Source organism: Columba livia, chromosome 22 (genome assembly GCF_036013475.1).
Source record: "Columba livia isolate bColLiv1 breed racing homer chromosome 22, bColLiv1.pat.W.v2, whole genome shotgun sequence".
Classification (NCBI taxonomy): Eukaryota; Metazoa; Chordata; class Aves; order Columbiformes; family Columbidae; genus Columba; species Columba livia.
This window is the reverse complement of record NC_088623.1, coordinates 4253269-4258394: the sequence shown is the minus strand read 5'-3', so window position 1 is coordinate 4258394 and position 5126 is coordinate 4253269.

Below are 5126 nucleotides of genomic sequence, written 5' to 3'. Positions count from 1 at the left end.
GCTTGCTGGGTTAACTCTTTTAGGATTGGTAGTCAGCAATACAAATCTCGAACGAGCGCAGCTGAAACCACAGCCAACTTTGTGGTGGTTTCTGCTTTAAAAAAACACCAAAGCAAATCTTCTTGGCTCTAAAAAAACAAAAACACACACACGCGCGCACGCACACACACGCGTTCCAGTAGAGAGTTAGTGCTTTTTGATTAACTGTTTCGGTGACAGGAACGACTATTCGACTTCCTAAAAGAATATATTTGAGGCCTACGTCTTGCAAATCCTCAGCAGGCAGTTACCCTGGAGCACAAGGCAATTTAAAAGGAGCTGGTACTATGGACAAACACAGGCCTTCTGGCCATAAAAGCTGCTGCTGGACCCACAAGACGTTGATCTGAGTGTGGTTCAGTGCACAGTGCAAGATAAGGTACTGAAAGTGCTAGAAAGCCATAGGCTCCTCTTAATCGGAACAGGATTAATAAGTGTTATCACACGCACAGATTGAAAATGACCAGGGAATTCCTGCATTCCTGGAGTCACCAGAATCCAGTCAAAGAAAGTCCACAAGCCGCTCTGTATTTCAGCCCAGCGGGCGTCACCAGGCAGGTCAGATTTTGCAGATGGACACTGTCTCCTCATGTCTGCCCCACCACGCTCTCCACTCTTGTAGCCTCCGAACCGGGCAGCGTGGAGGAGGATCAGGGGCAGATCCAGCATCTGGGAATCAAAGAGGAGCCGGCACAGTGTGCGGGAGTTCACGCGTCAGTCTGCACGGACAAAAGAGCCGGCAGCCCATTTGAAAAACATCAAACCGAGACACAGAGATCACTACAACACAGCTACATCTGCCATTTTCATTGTGGACTTCAGAGCTGGCTGCGAGCTTTGGGTTTTCACTACAACCAAAGCTGAAATAACCGCTTTTTTTTTTTTTTTCCCCCTCTTTGCAGCGTCTGAAGAGCCTGAGCTATTTTGGGATTTGTCTGTACTACACTGAAAATGACACCTGTTACGCACAGACACAAATGAGAAGAATTGCAAGCTCCCAGTTTCTCAGATATGATTCTGCAATAAGACACAAGAATCCTATGAGCTGGTGGGGAGCTGGGAGAGCGGCGCAGGCTCTCAGTGTGGGGTGAAGGGGATGCGAATCAAATAGTATAAAAGATGTAAAAAGGGCTGTTGTAGCTGATGCAAAATGAAATCAAACCTCCGTGTGGCCAGGGGAAGTCATGCTCGGTCAACTAAATGCCACAAGACGTTGGTTTCTTATGCAACCAAACCCATGGGACCTTGAGCCTTACACAGACGCTTTGTGGCCAAAGCTGCATTAACTACTTCGGTTAATGAAGGTACAATTGGCAGAGCGCTCCTGCAATGACTCACCCGCGGTGATGCTCGCGTTGGGGCTGCTGCTCTGTGCCATGGGGGTGTCTGGGCTGGTTCCAGTGACCCCCAAGTTCTCTCCAAAGCTCCACCAACACGCAGATTTTCCACATTCCCCATTTTCCCCTATCGGGAAATTCCAAATTGTTTCTTTTTGGTTGCTTTCAGGGGAAAGGCAGCTTTTATTTTATGGTTTACTTTCATTTGACAATGACCAGCCATGGGACTTTTCTACCTTTACCTGGCTCTGGGTATTCATTTTATGGTGGTATTTGGGCTCTTGAGAAGACTCAAAGCTGCTCTGGGAAACACTCAAGAAAACACGACACAAGGGAAAGCTCCAGCACTTGGAACTGAACAATGAGATCCCCAAAAAATAAAGTTGTCTTCTCACCCAGTTGAGTCAGTTAAATGTTGGGCAGGATTTGGCATTTTCTGGGAGCTGAAATAAGGAAATAGAGACTGCAATTCCATGGTAGAAATCCAGGCTGCTTTTCTAAGTGGTGCCCATGTACATGTTTTGTTGCAGCTTTTTTTTTCCCCTCTCCAGACTCGGTCTAAAAGCAGGAGGCAGAACCTTGGTTTTGTAAGAACTGACTGCGATGGGCAAACTTGGGAAATGGGAATAATCCATGGCTGTGGTGGGAAGCAGGGAGCTAATGGTAGCACAAGTATTAATTCCAAAGCGAGGAGTGACCTAACAGCTGAATACAACTGAGCCCTGGGCTCTTACAATGCTGTTTAAAACCAAATTGATAGTGCTAGATAGTGTAATAAGATATCACGACTTAAGCTTGAACGGTTCAGGCTGGATGTTAGGAGAAAAATCATATATTTTCAGGAGGGTGGGAGGGGTTGAACGCCCAACATCATTACCAAGTCTCAGCATCACAAAAGGATCATTAATTAACAGGCGAGCAGAGGAGCTGCGGGAAACTGCACCTAAAGGTGCGTCCTCAGTTCTCTGGCACCTCCTTAATAGCAATAACACCCCCGTCCCATGTTACAAAATTCTGACCCTCGTGCGCTTTGTTATTGGGGTTGTGGCTGATAAAATAAGCTCAGCCATCCACTGAGGAGGGTCCTCGGCTGTTTTAACGAGGAACGAAGCCCTGGCGGTACCAGCCGGGGAAGCCTTGGCTCAGGTTTCGGTTTAAATGCCATCGGCCGCTCCTTCCTCCGACTACAGGAAACTGCGATTGTTAAAAACGGGGCATGTTCCTGTTTAACTAAAAGCCTGAGATCAAATAATCCAGCGGCCTCGGTTGTGCCAAACGAAATTCCTGCCCGAGACGCGGCAAGTCTGTGCAGCTGTAAATCTATAGAATAACCCCGGACGTCGGCGTCCGTGCGCGTCACCTCGGGGAGGTGGAAAGAGCAAAGAACCGGGGAAAGGAATGTAAAACTTAGCGATAATGCTTAGCGCAGTTTTCTTCACGTTACCAACCCGAAGTGCTGGAAGTTGCTTTAAAATAGTTTGTTTTTCAAATGCTGACGTGGGGTAAATCTTTTTCAGAATGTGACATTTGTCAGCACTACCTCTTCCTCCCAAAACGCTCACAACCTCAGCAAAATGATGTTTTCCAATAGAAGTCTATTATGGCACAGAATTCCCAGCCAGCTCTATTCAAGGAATACCCACAAAACCAGGAACAGCACAGCCCATGTGCCAGGATGGTTTCCCCGACCATCACCAATCAGAGGGTGATTAATAGTTTTTATTTTAATCTGAATACTGTAATAGAAAATGGTCCCTAAAAAATACCTTACTTAACTCTTTGCTGTAGTAAAACAGTTGACTGCAAATAAAGAAGTAATGTTAGGTGCTACTTGTGGGAACTGGCAAGTTTTTTATGTTTGCTTGTTTAAAATTACTATATTTTAGATATGGGAAGGCTGAATTAAATCAAAGTTAAATCATTTGACCCACCTTGGATGTAGAATTACTGATATGGAAATTCAGGAGTTCCTTGCTCCCAGGTTTTATTCAGGTTGTGCCTCTTGCTTAATTATAGTCCTTATTGCCCAGAAGGCCCCCAGTCAATTAGTGATTCATGAGCATCACCTGGCTTGGGGAGGAGATTGGTAGGAAATGATTTCAAGGAGGTACTTCAAAGAAAAGCAGAAATTAAACATTAAGTTTTCCTTCTCTTTTCACATGTACATGGATAACAACAGATGATTTGTGCTCTTGCAGTCCTATCGCACAGATTTCTAGGAAACTCAAGACTGGCAGCTCCAAAATAAGGATATTTGCTCCCGCAGCTCCTGCAGTCCATGCAGAACACTCCACGTGCTGTGTGCACATCAGCTTTGTTCTGCTGTGAAAAGTTAGAGAGCGTCACAACAAACATTTAGCTTTAGGGTTTTTTTATTCCCCAAAGGTTTATTGTTATCCAGATGAGTTTCATTGGTGAACAGCAGAGCAATGGCCTCTGCAATATTGACACGGCTTTGCCGGTGTGTGTTATCCTCACCGGGGGCCCAGCAACAGGAGGAAGAGCAGGCAGGTGTATAAATAACAATTAAAAAGCCCTTCTGAAATAGGTTTTAAAGTCGATTCCGTGCCCATGCCTGGGTGTGCACGACTGACTGTCCACGAAGATGGGGATGGGGTTTGTTTCAGAGTCCCATCTGGGGGCTGGTTCAGGGGAACGGGCTCAACAGCTGGTGCTGAGATCCAAAGCCAGAGGTGCGGGTTCATTCCCAGGAGCTGCCAGGGGTGCGTTGGCATCGAGGAGCCACGTTTGCGTAAACCGCTTGTATTCTTTGTGCAAACCGAGCCCATGCAGCAAAGCAGGCGCTGAAATAGAAGTGAAAACCTCGCCCTGCCTTGGCAAACCTGCAGTCTTGGGATTTACCCTGTGAAGTCGAAATAAACCCCAGCTGGAGTTGCTGAGATCCATTCCAAAGAGGTGGCACCACCTTTGCACAACGAGCTGCTTCAAAGCAGAGCTTGTGCCCCATGTTCAAGGTATTTAACATCCTCAACCCCCTCCCTGGGCAGCATGATGATGGAGTTTGACGTGGAGCATCCCCGGACACCCCAAGCAGCAGCTTTTGCTCGGTTCCAAATCTAAGGAGCCAACAGGGCTGAGACAAAAGTGATTATTTCAGCTATTAGCTGCTAAGAATAGTGCCGGCGGGGGTGCTGTGCAGGGCTGAGGTGCACAGCCGGAGGTAGCACAGAAATAGCCGATCCCCACGCTCAGAAGCGTCATGAGTCACCGAAATACACGGGGAGGGAGGGGACGGGGATAGGTAAAATCCACCCTTTGGCTACATGGAAAGCAGAGCACACCCCTGGGCTGACTGCGGAGTTTTTGGGGAGAGAACGGCATTTTGCTGAGGTTTTCCTAAGGAGACAGAGCATCTTCCCCATCACCAGGCGCTGGACCACCCTCCCGCATCCCACCCACGTGTTCCTGCCGCACAGAGAACTTCAAATAGCCCTGATGCTGCTGAAGGGTACCAAAGGGGGGAACACAGCCCTGGGGACGCACCAGCCGCTGCATCCTCCCACCAGCCTCCCATGGGCACGAATATTTGCAAAACCCAAATATTACCGGGGAGGGGGGAACAGCGGGACAGAGGAATCTATTGATCTCCAGCCAGCTGTATTTCACGGTGTTTTCCTAACTTAACCGCTAATCTCACTTGAAGTTCCCTTTACAAATACATTCTAAAAGGTTAAACAGAAGAACAGCAGCTATTTAAATACGGGATCGGTAAGTGATGAGGTGCTCAGC